The sequence below is a fragment of the Ambystoma mexicanum genome, chromosome 4p, assembly GCF_040938575.1.
Source record: "Ambystoma mexicanum isolate Mex_15411 chromosome 4p, UKY_AmexF1_1, whole genome shotgun sequence".
NCBI classification, from domain to species: domain Eukaryota; kingdom Metazoa; phylum Chordata; class Amphibia; order Caudata; family Ambystomatidae; genus Ambystoma; species Ambystoma mexicanum.
In genome coordinates this window covers 852,058,198-852,074,639 of record NC_090927.1, presented here as the reverse complement: position 1 = coordinate 852,074,639, position 16,442 = coordinate 852,058,198, and the positions used below count along the sequence as shown (strand labels likewise).

General features: G+C 41.8%; 1 protein-coding gene across 4 annotated transcripts in view; it reads right to left on the bottom strand.

Annotated features, from left to right (window-relative positions):
* GPR63 (G protein-coupled receptor 63) overlaps positions 1-16,442 on the bottom strand; it is a 553,454-nt gene that overhangs the window by 222,385 nt on the left and 314,627 nt on the right. For all 4 annotated transcript variants that reach the window (XM_069606418.1, XM_069606416.1, XM_069606419.1 and 1 more), the window contains one exon: positions 7,844-7,932. The gene's annotated coding sequence lies outside the window, so the exon portion shown is untranslated. The remainder of the gene's footprint in view (positions 1-7,843; positions 7,933-16,442) is intronic.

The following is a 16,442-nucleotide window of genomic DNA, read 5'->3' as shown; positions in this document are numbered from 1 at the left end:
GTGTCCCCACGTTCCACTGTGACTAGTTAATAATGTACTTTGCACCCGTGAACGCTCAGCTAACTTGAACACCTCAAGATATCTGTGCATGTTTAGGATTTCAATTTACTAATCCAGTCCCTGCTGGATATCTTAAAGTGGCAGAGGTTGTCTAGGTTTCACTGGTAGAAGGACTCTAATGGAATAGCTTTGCAGGTTGTGAATTTACAGACCTCCAGGGGTTGCTTCAGGGAGTACCTTCTGTCCCCCAGATGTTGCCATACACACTTTGTTGGTGTACCCACATCTATACATCTATACTAAATTAGGGAGGGCATTGGTCATAAACTAACATATGTACTTTGATAAACTCTTCAAAACTCCAAGCATGCCACCCGTGTCTGTTATGCAATGCCACATCCACTCAAATGTTTTATCTAGACTACAGAAATTAGCACCTTAATTGTCCATAATTCGTACCTCAGAAAAATGCAAAACGGGGAGGGTGGGGGGGCTCTGGGAGTCTCTCTCCTGGCCTCAGTCACGGGGGAGTCTCAACCTGATTTTTTTTTAGCTGACTAACCTTTTCACAGAAGTGAAATATCCACAACATATCAGTCTTTGTCCTGCCCATGGGCAGTTCAGCACTAAATGCTAGGCAATTCTCTTCTGAACAAGAATACCAACAGCAACCCCAGACACGTGTTTCGGCAGGGCTGTGCATCATCAGTCAGGTGGAGCAGAGCCTCACAAGAAAGGTGAGCCAGGCCTAAACACGTGTCTGGGGTTGCTGTTGGTACCCTTGTTAAGAAGAGAATTGCCTAGCATTTCAGTGCTGGACTGTCTTTGGACAGGACAAAGACGGATATGTTGTGGATATTTTGCTAAAAAAATCTGGTTGAGACTCACCCGCGACTGAGGCCAGTAGAGACTCCCAGAAACCCCCCTGTTTTGCATAGAAAAATTACAGAACCTTATCTCTCCAATAACCAGAATTCTGTGCTAGAAGCAGAATAGCAAGACCCAACAAAGTAAAAACAAAAATAAAAAATAAAACACTGGCACATAAAATAACAAGAATTACACGTTGGGAGTAGCTTAAAACAGGCCTTGCAAATTCCTACAAATCCCACTGGACCTACAGGGTGAATTTCTTAGTTTACATACTCTACCCAAGAGAAACACGCTCTCACTAAGGCAATAGGTGACTAAATATTTACCTGGGCTATCTGTAAAATGGTGCATGTCACCATAAGTACACATATTTGGCACAATGATGGCAACCCAAGCCAGCCATGCACAGAAATGCGTATTTGCTGTTTACTACAAATAATGTTTCTTTGAAACTTATTTGCCTTTTACTGCAAACATCCCCATACTTGCCAGCATGACAGTTCCATGCAGATGGTACTCGTCCTTCATATAATCCTCGCCAATGCGAATGGGCAAATATATTTTTCGGGACCTGCTAAAGAATAAACAATAGAAGATTTGGGAAATAAAGTCCATTTTATAAACCTGGATTAGGATGGTAAATTGTATCCCACCAGATACATTACTACAAAGGAGCAATTTAAACATGCTTGTCTTGTATGAAAACAGACCCACAGTTTGGTAATAACTTTCTGGATAGCTTGACCGCTTTGACGAAATAGTAACATGAACTAATGGAGTTGGTCTAGCTTAGGTCTTTTTTGTAAAAAGATTATAGCTTTCATGCCCTGCCAGGAGGGCGAACATGGCCTGGAAAGGCCCGCCAGCCAGACCTAAGGTAGGCCCGAGCAAAGCGAGTGCCTGAGCTCGGGCTGTGGACATTTAAAGGCCATGTCCACCCTCGTGGCATTCAACAATTTTCATTGGGAGATCTGCTCTACCAACGCAGCGATCTCCTGATGAAAGGAGCCAGACAGAAGGACAGAAAAGAGCCAGACAGAAGAAGGAAGGAAGGAGCTCCCGGACCACAATGCTCCGGTCCCGAAGGGTAAGTGGAGGGGAGGCAACAGTGCAATGATGGGGGGGGGGGGGGAACAAAAAAAAAAGAAAACACACCCGCGGAAGGGCCTCAGTGGCTTGTACAGCGGGCAGGCATTGTGTATTCTTGTCTGCTGTTCCAGCGACCTGATTGGCTGATGAACGTTCCCAAGGTGCGAATACATAGGAGGTTTGAATCCAATTTGCCAGCTGTCAGATGGAGTGTTTTAAGCTTGGCAAAAAACGTATTGTTTTTTGAGAACTACTTCCAATGATCCAAAGCAGTTGGTTATATGCAGCAAAAGAAATGTGCATAGTTCGATATAACACGTTAAAGTGCCTAAGGCTTGTAGAAAATATTCTCCTTTTTATCTGAAGGTGTATTGATACAAGATCACATCCAGGTGTTGTAAAAAAAAAAAAAATAGCATGTTTGCTAGTAGCTCAATTTGCAACAAAATGTCCACTACTGCATGAACTCCCTCATTGTGTACCATGCAGGTATAAAGGTAGCCCCCTTACATACTAAGCAAAAGTGCTGCAAAAGAGATCCAGTTAACATGATCTTCCTTAGCAATTCACTGGGGTCTTGTATGTATGGCCGCATTCCTTGTTCCAAACAGAATTGGTCGAGCAGAGCTCAGACTGGCCTAGCCCGAGAGACTGGCTCGAGCTTCACTTAATTTTTTTTTCACACTACCTGGCCAAAATATGGGCCAAGCCCAGCCTCCTCACCAATTCATAGAGTCCATGCTATCGGTGCCAACTCTCAATGGGTCATCATCTCCCCCCCTGTTTTCAGGCTTCAACCTCCACTTCAATGCATCATTCCCATGAAGGGGAACTCTTTTTTGCAGTACAACCATCAAAAAAATCAAACTGCTGCTCCCATCATCTATGCAACCGGCTACTATTAATAATGGGGCAGGAAGACTTCTTTGTTCCAACCACCCCTGCCCCCATCCCCTTTACGGCTGACACCACTATTTTGAACACAACCAATAATCAGATAATTTGTAGGACACGTGGGACCCTCTGCTGCTACAGCCTGTCCTCAAAATTGAAAATACGGTCTGTGCTCTTGCCGCACACAAAGGGGGAGCAAGGGGTTGCGGTGTGAAGGGCGAGCACAGGATTGGCAGTAAAGGGTAACAGCTTAAAAATTGTAACACTGCTACTTGCAGTTTTCTTTTCAGGTTGGGGGAATCAAATCTAAAAGCACACCTTTTGGTAAGCATGATTCTACAAGGGTTCATTTTTGGCCAGGGTCATTAATAAAGCACTTGTCTACTTTTCAAGTCCTCTATAAAGAGAACATTATTTTGTAGCCAGACATTAGCATATTTGTACCAACTAGAGTGGAGGAAATAAATGGTCAAGTGTCTAGAGGATTCAAACCGGGGTCATCAATTTACTAAAGTGTGTGATTCAGAGCAAAGAAAACGCACTGTATTGTATCCATCAAAATAGGCATGCCAGGTTGGGATATTGTGTTGTAGTGCCAGGGGAGTCAGGGCATACGGTGTGCATCTTTTTCTGTGGGGGGAAGAGAATGCAGAACCCAATGCAAGAGTGTTTTGCTGGCTCATACCTCAACTCAGAACCCATGGTTTGGCTTGGTCGCAGTTCTACTCATGAATTACCTGGCTCTTCACCTCTAGTAACAATAATTGCAAATTGGCACCCATAAACTCACCCAATATACTATTTCACCCTAAGACAATTAGTTCAAAGTCGGGTCAGTAACATTTTCTGACTTTTTGGTAGAACATAAGACAATTGTTTAGAAAAAGTAAGGTGCTTGAATTTATCCATTATTTTGACTCAACAGACAGCCGATTTCTTCGATAGGCATTGCAGACACCATGACAGGAGCAGGTTCCAGTTTTATACAGGTAGATTGATCATATGGTTCTTACCCGCTTCATAATACTTGGCTGCATCCAGGACTATGGCTTCACCTACCGGTCCCAAATTGACACCATTGCTGCTAGATAGTTATTTCATTATGTTGAAATCATTGTGGATCAATTACCCAACGGTGTGTTCAGTATAACAGAGTTAAATGTGATCTTATAATGAAAAGGTTTATATTCACAAAGGCTGGTGTTTCAAAAGAATAATTATGAAGTGATTTTGTTTTTATTTCTTACTAGCTGCGGTACCAGGTGTTGCCCGTGTCCTGATCGAGTGGCGTCTCATGTGTACAGAATGAGGTTGCTCTTGTCCTCCTGTCAGCAAGTCTTGCTTCAGTTTTCTCTGGCATCTCATTTGCCCTGGAGAATGTTGCTCTTGTCCTCTGGTCGCAAGTCGTGCTGCTGTTTGTTGTGTTTCAGAAGCTCTTGATATTCATTTTTGCTATGCATTAGATGGAGCTTTCCCCAGTGATGTTTGTTTTTTGTGCGGCATGTTTCAGTCACTTAATGGCTTCAGTACAGTTGAGAAAATATCCAAGAAAGATTGATTGACTGTGCTCTCTTCTCATGAATGAATGTAAGTAAACTAACCTTGCCATTTCCCCTATTTGGAGGGACGTGATAAAAAAAAAGTAATTGTTTTTAAATTCCCTTTAAAAATGCTTTTTAAACACTTTCGAACTGTATACAGTAGTAATACATTTTAAAGGAATAACCAACATATTGAACATTTTGCTTCAGGCACTTTCCCAAACTTTGCCTCCTAGTACCTACTGTAGTGAATTGGGGTGATCATCCAAACATAGACTACGATCTTGCCCCAGGCAAGAGAGGAATCCATGCAAAATTTGGTATGGATTTGTATAGCCGGACAAACACACACATGCATGCATTCTGCTTTATGCATCATGATTCGTCGACACAGGCCCAATTCTTCTGAAAATAGCCTCCTTTCCAATATGTGCTGAAATGTTAACTTCCTGGGTTTCTGTATCTGTGTGTTCCAGTAGATTATCTTATTTTCCATTCTTCCTCTTTAGTTTTATTTGCACCAAAAATGCAAGTTGATGCAGGAGAAGCCAAACTGGCACTGGCAGTCTAGATCATGTTGACTGAAGGAGAGACTGTGACCAGAAGAATGATACATTTCTAGAACGAATGTATCCATTGTCATTTCAGCTAGGACGAATAGTGCCAGTTGGTTCTTTGTCACTAGTGGAAAGGTCAGGTGAAGATTCCTACACATTCACGTTAAGCCCCCTTGCTTTCATTGTGAACCTTCTGCCAGCCAAAGGCAATATTATGCTTCTAGTCCAGCACACACACCTCTCCAAAACATACTTGTTTCTCAATTTCTTTTTCATCATTCCAACTGCAGTATGAGATCACACTGTCCGTTAGGACCAAATTAGTAATCAATTTGAATGGTTGACATTACATATAGTTCCACATAGACTGCAGCCATTACGCTTGATTCGCTCAAATTATTACGTAAACTAACACATTTCATCCAGTTCACAATATGGCCGACTCTATGCTGGTCAGAAAGCTCAGCGAGTTAAGCACGGCCTGCAGACATGTGGGACTAACTTGCAGGCCGGAAATGTGAATCCCAGCAAGTCCAGCTCACCGATTCCTTCTTACGTGATGGGTAAGTGGTACCCATGGGCAAAATACTCATTCACAGCCTTCCAGAATGGCAAGGCATGGTTTATCATTTAGTGCTTTGTTAAGCTTCGGTACAGCTCTGAGGTTGCAGGGTTTCTCCCAAACAGGGAACTTCAAGACATTTTGACAGCGATTTTATTTTTCCCCTAACACTAGGTAGGTAAATCTGTGATGAAGCGAAATTCTTGGCAAAGAAGTTCCAAACCTGTGGGACCAACACTGGAAAGGAGAAGCCACCAAGTATTGCATGTGAATTTAGGAACCAATGGTAGGATAGAAGACAACAGATTGAACAGGAGTATAACGGTATAGTTTAGCAATTAGGAAGCAGGCCATGAACACAGGTCTGTTGGTTAATGCAATATTTGAAAAAGTATGTGTGTGTAGCCTCAATGTCATGTTTTGGCCTCTGGATATTGTTTTCTATTTTAGTGGCTAGGAAATGGACCAACAAGGCTGCATTTGACTAAAAGGGTTAATATTTCATTTCAATATTTCCTGATGTGAGATCATGGGGTTTAATGGTTGGGTAGTACTGAACTGCAGTGGGGGTTACTGGACAGCAGTATGTCGTCCCTGATAGAACGTAAAAGAGTAGCAGTTCCTTAGTGACTATCACAGGCAAATGAGTGACTAAGCCAGTAACAGAGGACTGTTGAAAGGTTAAGGAAACTGGGACTGCGAGAAGACCAATTTCAGGTGATGTAAACATAGTCATTGAGAGCGGAGTCACATTTAGGATTGCCTCCAATTCTCCCCTACCCAAGCACCTAGGTGAGAATACAATCACAATGACAGAAAAATACATTATGTGGGTGAAGGCATAATGAGCAATATCCCTGAACAGGGGCCAATTATTGCATTGAGGCACTGGTGGGGCACCTCTGAGAGAATAGACATTATGCATTGATGACTGACCCACTAATATTTGGTTTAGCAACACAGAACTGTGTAGGGAGCAAAGAGTGGTACATGTAGAGGGCATAAACCCTACGACGAAGTGGATTATTTCGTCATTACACAAAAACAGACTGATGAACAGGGGAGTAACTAATGCCACTAGATTCAGAAAATGCTTTGACAGGTGTCCACAGGTTAAACTACAATAGAGTTGCCCCGCTGGCATCAGTAGCTAAGAGTCTATTGGGTGGAAGTAGAGTCAACCCTATGGGCAAATGGCGGCACTGGACTGCGTTTCCCCTAAGGAAGCCAGCTTCGATGGGCGTAAAGTTTCAATAACTAAGTAAGAGATCCCAGGTGGTCGTGTCATGCCAAAAGTGAATACATTTTAGCAGCTCTACACCTCTGGTGGAGAGACCATGCAGTGCATTACAGGGTGTAGGCAGGACTCCGACGGAATAGAAGAATGTCCCTCAGGGTGATTTATGTATTACCATACAGCAAGTTTCGTCACAGGGAGTGGTTACCAAGGTTGGTAGGTCTCTCGCTCCTCATGAACTTCAAATCCATTGAAATTGATCCATAACAGACAGACATGCACATATGTTGCATATATATTTCACACGCACACAAAATAATGGTTGAACTAGAAAAAAAAGAATGCTAATTGCCCCTTGAATTGTCGTTTATTGATGGTGTGTATGACTAGTACCACTCTTTCAAAGTAATGTGTGGTTGAGGGACTATTTCCCATAATTCAATAGGTGGATTCTCTTCTCACAAAGTAAGCATCCTGCACCCAACGTGAGCAACCACCATCAGGCTGGGGGAAGGAGCCAATAAACTCCTGTCCCACCCCACTCTCCATCCTCTGTTCAATGGTTTGCGCTGCAGCTCTGTGCTGTTGTGGCCCAAGTTCACCCTTGGTGAGGGCTATCACACTGAAAGAAGGGCTGCATGGGGACTTATCGGGAGCAAATGGCACAGACATAAGATGCCGTAATGCGGTCTATGAACAACTGATAACCATCAATCACTGCATTCGGAAGAACCTGAAGGCGATTAAGATAAGCGGATGGTCCTAGCAACAGCACATTTCAATAACCTAGCTGGGAGGCACTATGCTAGGAAGAAATAGAATACAAAATAACCGAATGATAATGTAGTAGATGTTGGGGGATATAGTATACACCTGGGGGTTCTTCGTAAATTGCTTGTATTTTTGCAAGTGTTTCAACAGAGGTTGATTGCTCATGGTGCGCAATATGCATGAAACTACAGCCTTTCGGAATAGGTCTCAGTCACACACTATCACCACAGATGACCTCTTACGAGATTTCTGATATGAATCGTAATCTCCTATGATCCATTAACAAGCAACTTTACTGATCAGAAAAACCAAATCTCACCTCACTATGCAGCGTAAACATAAATGGAGTGGACCCATGGTATCGCAGCTCAGGATAATGTCCCGCTTTCACAGAATAGCTGTTTTCAGCTGAAACGGAGAAAGAAATATTAAGTTACAAAACAGTAATTTTGCATTACAAAAAAAACAATGCATTGCTTTTATAGCTTGCTAAATGTGTTTTACGACTTTTTTGTTAAGTCACCCGATATATTATAGGTGATCAGTGCAGACGTTTTGTATGCATGGTGTGTTTTGTTTGCTGCTCTAAACCAATCCCAAGACGTTCTCTCAATAGGCTTTGGAACTTTAATAGAAATGCATTTTTGCTTAAGTCACTGCAGTATATACAGGGCAATCCGAGTCATAACCCCCTTCCATTAATAGGTTACATTATACCACCTTCCATAAATAAGTTACATTATAACAGAAAAAACGTATAAAGTGTGCAGTAACGAATTGCCATGGAATCTGAAGGCTGAGAATGTTCGATTGGCAATTAAGGAACGCAGCAGCCTGTACAAAAACGTTAACAGTTTCTCCTTTTAGACAGAGAATGAAAGGTTTAATCGATGTTTACCCCTGGCCATGTTAAACTAAGCATCTTCAACTGTGATCTAGATTTTTCAAGCATAAGATTGCGTGACCTCTGGAGAAATCAATGCTGCATTGGCTCAAAGCGGATACGAATGCAGAAAATCCCCTCAGTCTCTCGTCCTCGTCAAATAAACCGTCTGCACCATCGGTATCTGGGTCATATTCCCTGCTTTTAAAGTGAGAAACAGGAGCAGGGCCGCGGGAATGATTCCGCGTGTAGTTATTTAATCCCATTATTAAAACAGGCCCATTGGCCAATGCTTCAAAGCAATAACACCCCAGCATTACTCTTATGGCAGACGGCAGGAGTTCTACGATTGGTTTTTAAAACAAGCCTTGACAAAGCCAATAGTTTTTGCAGCTCTATATGCATTTGCCAGGCATTAGTTTCGCATGATGGCCAGGTACCTCTTCATTTGCCAGCTATTGAAGTCGTATGCCCAGGGAAAGGGTACTATCGTTTGCTTGGGAACGGCCATGCTATGCTCGGCGAATAGCACTATGTGGCAGATTTCACAGCCAGATCCCAAAGTACTCCCAAGTGTCAGGCAGTGTCCAGATACTCACCAGATTGTGAAGGACACACCCAGTAAACATAGCAGTGTACCCACGTAGCACTGTGAACAGTTAATGTACTTTGCACCCGTGAACGCTCAGCTAACTTGAACACCTCAAGACACAGCACAGTGTTCGCATCAGATTTGTTTTCACTTATCTGGTGTTTTGTATGTGCCATGGACATGCAAAATGTTTGAGCAAGGGAAATAAATATGATGGGAGAAAGGCGAACAGGGAGGAAAAGGAAATCGGGTGCATGGGATAAGTCTGTATCAAACCAAGAGGGCAGAGCTCAAGGACTCCAGTGACTGCAGAACAAGATTTTAACATGTGTATAAAATGCTAGTGTTACAACCCTGTACAGTAATGTAGAAAGATAACTAGCTACGTGCTGCAATAAGAAGGTGCCTGTGGATGGCTGGGATCGACCGCCCGCCCCAGGTGGACATAGGTGTGGAAACAGGTGTTGGATGGTAAGCTACCAAAAGTTTGTAGGAAAAAAAAAAAAGGGAGTGTTTTCAGGTCCTTGCAGAACTTGAAATGGTCCAGCTCTGGTTTCCGCCCCAAGGAGCTCAGCTTTTGCTTTGTGAGACAAAGGAGTGTTTGGTCCCTCCACAGATCCCCATCTCCGTACAGTGTGAAGGCGGGACCTGCAGGCACTGGGGCAGAGCCTTTGCTGTACAAATGAAGCTCTTAGTGAAAGATTAAAATAATTATCCCAGTTAAAATACTTCTCCCTGTAAGACATATCCTCTATAGATTCTTTTTCATGATCTGATGTCAACCACACCGATCATCCTTTTCTTTAAGAAAGGTTTTTGAACTTTAACAACTGCTACTACGCACACCTATGCTTCACAGTACCTATCAGACCGTTTACCTGCCCCCAAAATAAATCCAAGCACCTATGCCATAGCTAAATAAAAGAGCGACTGCAAAAGGCATGTTCAGAGAAGCAGGCAGGTTTCCAAGCAGCAGCTTCTCCAATGGAAGAAAAACAGGCGATTGCACATTAATAAAGGCACCGTGCTGTAACTTTACTGGGTTTATACTTTGTGTATAGACTTCAGAGTCAGTCCATTGAAAGGAGGTGGATAATTGTAGCATTATGGGAAATACAACAGGGAACTAGACGTATTTTGCATTGCGAATAATGCATTAGATATGCATTACATATAATTTCTTTTTTACAAAGCACAATTGGCCAAGTTCCTCCTAAAAAGGGAGCTTTTCTTTTTCCAAGTGAAAAATAGTATGCCTACTCGAAAATTCATAAGGAAACTGAGGAGGAGGGGTTGAGCACAACAAACGAAACAAAAAAATCGCCTTCCTTTCCCATTCCTTTATTTTTATTTTTTGATCAGTGGCCTTACAAAAGATAATATTTATATCTGCTTAAAACTCTGTTAAAGTGTTAAAGAATCCAGAGTGCTCCCCCTAACAGAGACAAGATGATGACCAATCATGTCCCCCCTACATTGATGCCCTTTGCTTTCTATGCCGATCCCCTTTTACCTTTCTGCCTAGATATTCCCCAGATCATAATCCCACTTGGCTCTCTTCTCCTCCCATCAAGAAAACATCATGGCTAGCCTCGCAACAGACAACAGAATGCGGATTAAAACCTTTCCATTGGGTCCTTCTATTTCACCCTCAAAGCTACCATTACCTCACATTTCTTTAAAATGCCTTGTCTGGTTGTGCTTAATCCTTCATAGTACAGACCCAACACCAATATCCCTGCCTTGACTTAGACATATGAGAAATGTTACCAAACTCTTACATTTTTTTTTTAAATGTACCAATTACATAGGATCTACCATACCATCTGTGGTTCAGCCAAGGATCTGGAGGTTCCCTGCTTCTCATGACCATACAAATAAAAAGGGTTTTCTTTTGTAAAGGAACTCCCTCCCTTTGCAGTTTACATGGTAACCATCCTTTTTTCCACAATGGGGGAAACCTATTTCTGCTCCTAGAATGTTTCTTTTGGAACATAAACATTACCTCGCGCTGCAAACAAAAAATAAAAAGCATGCCTGGCATAGCGCATTGCAGCAGGTATTGCGAAGGCAACACATCCTTGAACGAACCTTGTCAAAAGACAAGCCTTACAATCCAAAGAGGTGTCCGAGTTAGTGTCCGTATGTGCATATTGCAGGCCCACATGACTGAGAATGCGATATTCAGAAGGGGCTGCAATGGACTATTGAAAATATAATTGCTAAATTCTAGTCTAAATACCACCTGGTTTGAATTATAAGAAAAATCTTGGTGCACTTGAAGCTAGTCAAGGTTCAAAGGTTCCCCAGATTTATTTCCAGAGTTTAAAATCTAGAAGACAAATGAGAAATGAATATAAAATGAAAGAAAATGTAAACATTTCTCAAGGGCATCATGAGCAAGCTCATCCACAGCATGTAGAAAGCATGTAGTGCAGCAATATCCTTAGACTTGTCGACAGATTGGAAAATTACTCAATAAAAAGCACCAGGAAAAGGTCTAGCCCTGGATTACGCTGAAGTGCAAGTACCGGTACAGAAATAGGTGAGGCACGTCAAAGGGTTCCAAATGTATGATTTTTGTATGCATGTGCAAGAGAGGCAACACATGGTGGCAGTCTCCTAGGAGTACAGGGAGACCTGCAAAGATGTTGGCACTTTAAGATCCCTGGCACTCAGATGTGAACTCCCTAGACAGCAAAGTACTCAGTTCTTTCCTGAACAATAAAGGTAGTCAGTTCTACGGATGTCGGGTAGGGTGTTCCAAGATACAGGTGGATGAAGCTTGTTTTAGTGTTCGCTTTTGATATTTATTAGTCTCTCAATCTTGCGACTTCTGTCTGTTAATAGTGCACATTCAGGTAGGTGAGGCAACACCACAGTGGATCTAGCTTTTATATAGTAGAGGCAGTTGTTTAAAAAAAGATCCAGGCTACGATTGGCAGAAAGGCAAGCTTTTTAGAGTGGGACAGATTTGGTAAAAGTTCCCAAAGAGAGTGATTGGGCTTGCTAACAGCGTGTTGCAATGCTTCAGTGAAGCAATGGCGGAGGTGGTGGAACCAGAGAGACGTGGCTTCACATCATCCAAGTGCAACAGTATTCAAACTTTTGGTTGTGGCCTTGAAGTAACAGATTTGAAGAAAACAAAATTATTGTGTGCAGCAGTGTTAACTGAAATAAGGGCGCTTCCACATCTTGGCAATTGGATAGTTTGCAATCTATTTTTATTCAATGTTTAAAACACTTTTTCAAAAGTGAAGCACAAGTTAACAGAAAAGCAATAAAACAGAAGGATAGAGCCAAGCCAATAAACATAATGCTGAATTTTAAATGGGTTAAGAGGAGCTTTAATGGAGGTGTGAAAAGTAAAGAGTGGGGCAAATGCCGCAAATAGGGAAAAGCGTTATCAAGTTTAATAGGAAGAGAGATTAGGACTGAACAGGGCAAGTAGGAAAGTATAGAAAAACAAGAGATGAGAAATGGTAAAGTGCCAGATGACAATGGACAAATGTAAACACAATACAATGATTTTGAAACTGAAGTCAACCTGGGGGAAGAAAGCCATCGAAGAGCAGCAAAAGAGGAAACATGGAAATGTGAAAGAAGCTGAAAAGGTAGACCAACAGCAGAGTAACAGAGGGAGCGTGAAAGCAGGGAGACCAAGAAGAAACTAGGAACATTAGTCAAGGCAGGAAGACACTTGCAAGACTAAGAGTGTTTGTAGTGGAAAAAGATGTAAAAAGGGCAGATTTTTCGAATTTTACAGTTGAGGTGTGGGCAGGAAAGATAATGTGACAAGAAGATGAAATGGATGAGATTAAGAGGACCCCACAGTTATGAGCATAAGGAGATGGGAAGAGAATAAAGGGGGGAAACGGAAGCGGCGTGAGGACAATCATGTGGATGGGGCTGCAAAAAGATAATTCCAGTCTTTCACGATTTGAAATGTAGCGATGAGCATCGAAAGAGTCATAGCAGAGAAACAATCAGATACAAGTGTGAAGTTGGTCAGTGGAAGAAGGAAATGAAAAAGATTTTGTAAAATTGTCAGCATAAGTGACAATTTAAACACAATTAATGAATTTTAAAGAGGACTAGCATAAAGGCCGAAGAACCAAGCCGTGACAGACCTACAATTAGAGAAAAAGGACAGGTCGCGTGATCAACAGGAAATTAATGAAGTGCAAAAGAACAGTTTCAGTTGAGCAACCCAGGTGAAAACAAGACTGGCGTTTGGGTAAGAGCTAGTTGAACTCAAGAGACAGTTAGTAACACGCAGCAAGTTCAAGGAGTTTAGAACGAAAAGGAGAACTAGGGTGGTAGTCCAATGGAATGGTAGTGTGCTTAAAGGAAAGGGGAAAAAAGCCAAAGGATAGAGGAGCTGACAAGCGGTGACATAACAAAGTTGCAAGAAAACACAATGGAGAAGAGGTCAGATGAGGATCTGGAAGGATTCCAGAGGGATTGGTGCAGTGAAGCATGAGACAAGGTGGGGTTTCAGAAAGAGAAGTAAAGCAAGATAGAAAAGGGGCAGTAGGGCCAAGTGACTGAAAGAAGAGCCAAGGGGAAAAGAGGAATGGCGCTTAACATGTTTGAAAGTGAAGTTTGGGAAAAAGTCAGACGTCTATAGTTGAGAGTTCAGAGAAGGATCAGTGATTCAGAGTGATGAAGGATTAATATGGGGAGGAACAGAAGAGTGTGAAAGGACAGAAGGTGATGAGAGCATAGTAGAAATGTTTAAAGAGATGTAGATGCTTCAGGGGGGAGAAGAAGGGGGAGTGGAGAGAAAAATTAATCGAGAGACTTCTTCGAACACTTCCATTTTTCGTAAGGAGGGGTGTCAACTGGGGTTGGGAGGGGCTTGCATATAGGAATGGAAAATGAGTGGCTATAGGAGAATCGAGAGGATGTCATAGCGGAGGAAGAATCCGGATGAAGGCAACACAATTCTACAAGTGGAAGAAGTGCGTTTAATGTCCAAGGTGAATAAGAGAATATCCAAACTGTGAAGGTCGGAGGACATGAATGAAGAAACAGGAGTGGTAAGGGGAGGAGAAAAGACAACAAATCATATGCTATTAAAGTAATTTCACCGCTACGCTTAGTTTATTTTTTTAACAATGGAAGGTTAGTGATTAGGGGTGTTCACATTAATTTGATCTAAAGTGGGTACATTAAGCTTGTTCTGAGTAATAAGAGGAGAGAAGGTCCCTTGGGAGAGCAACACTGATTATTTGAAGGAGGAATAGCAACAGTACTTGGCCCTTAATTGATTTGATGATTGTAGCAGGAATTCTGCCATTCCCGTGTATATATAGGTGGTTCAGGGATCCAAGAATTTTGGCCAGTTCATTGGTAGCGATGGGCTTGAAGTTTGATCCTTCAGGTATGGTTCTAGATACGGTAGGAGGCTGGGGGCCTAGTTGGAGGGAGTGGGGTCAATGTAGGTTCTGAGATCCTAACAGTGAAGAAGTTGTATCTGCTACACACTCATACAGAGACTTACATACGTGGTGCACATTTTCCTTTTTTTTCCAAAAGAAAAAGCATTGACAAGGTGAATCGATTTGGGGTAATTATATACCAGCTGAAGCCTAAATACACCAAGATCTTGGGTCAGATAGTTATGACTACCAGCACCAGGTACAGTTTTGCTTGGGTGCAGCCATTATATGACAACTATAGCGCTCAAATGCAAGGTAGGGTTGCACCTGTGCATGTACAATGCACATGCCCAGGTGCAGCCATCATGTTGCCAGGTACATCCTCAGCTGGCCAGCTACTCCAGCAACCAATATTCTTCAAGAAAACATGGCATGTTTTACAAAAATAAAATATTTTGCACAGACTACCAATTCCCATCTATCTTACTTGCAAGATGATGTGTATTCATTTTTCCTCACTACGGGGTTCCTCAATTTTGTGAGTTGTTTCAGGCACATCAGAGTCGTCGAGGGGGTGCTATGTGTAGATCCATCATAGCTGCCAATGTGCAAAATATAATGTATTCCATTAACTTTACACCACCAGGTTCTTACTTTGTAATCCTAGTTTTGCACAACAAGAGTAATATGTGTCATAAATTAGCACTACAAATGTTTTATTGTGCAAGACAACAAGATTAGAGAAATAATAAAAGGTTCTCGAAGGCGTGGCGCGAGAATGTGTGATTGTCTTGCAGAGGCTGATGTCTCTATTGATGTGTTGATTGCAAACCCTGACCGGCTAAAGTCAAATTCTTTCAAGCAGCCTGGGCAAGAAACCTAACAAAATGTACTAAATGTAAAGATTTTAACATCTGGCTATTTGGAATTAAGCGCTAAGGCTCGATAGCACCTTATTTGGTGAAATGCCCGTCACAGAAGGTCCGGGCTGATTTTTTGAGGTTTAGATTAAATCTTTGGAACACCCAGGATGTCCAGTGTAGACGAAAATTGATATCAATGGAGTGCAACTATTGTAGATATTGTTTGTTATTAGGGAAAAGGGAAACACTGCAACATTTGCTGGTTGAATGTGAAGTGTTGCGGAATATACGGATAAGATGTTTCAATAATGTGTTTGTTACCTACTCTGAGCTGACGGATGCTAAAATATGGCAAATGTTGTTCTCTAACCCGAGGAAAAGGGTCCAATTAGCCATTGTCCAGTTTTTAAATATGGTACTACCGAGGAACGAGGACTCCTCTAGGGGTGTGGAGAAAAAAGCTGGAAACTACATTTAGTGGTTTACTGGTATATGCTATGTTTGGCGTCACTAATCTATGTGAGAAAGGGTAATGATTTGATTTGATGGGTGTTGTAATTGTAATGGTATATTGTAAACGGTTATTAACATTATATCTATGTTCATTTGAGAATGTATATTAATCAAATTTTGAAATCTTGTATTATGAATTTGTTTTAATATTGTCATATGTGGATGTGTTTTAAAGAGATATGTTTATATATTTGAAAAGTTGCTTGCAACTAGACCAAATAAAAAAATAAAAATTAGAGAAATTTTAGCTATAGAAATAGGCAGATTAAGTAGATGTTTAAGAGAACTATGTAAGAAAAGGGTTGATTGTGAGCTGTGTATTACATATTGTAGGCTTTGGAAGCCGCTTTTGACATAGGTTCTCTAAAACAGAAAACTGTGAACGTCTTGCTTTAGAAATTGAGTCTGCAATAACAGTGAACGACTATGTATTGATTCGGATGTATACGATCTGCCCACACATGTTTTGTTCACGGGCAAACTGCCCGCAGTAAAACTGCTCGGGCCCCTGTTTTGACAGCTCATTGAAAACAGGTGCCCAACCAATTTTTAGCCCCCGTCTCCATTGTTAAAGAAGCGGGGGGACACCCCAGCAACCCCCACTCCTCATTTTCAGGTAAGTAGGTCAAAAGGAAAAAGGGGAAAAGGTACACCTATAATTAGGTCAAAAAGAGCTAACAAAC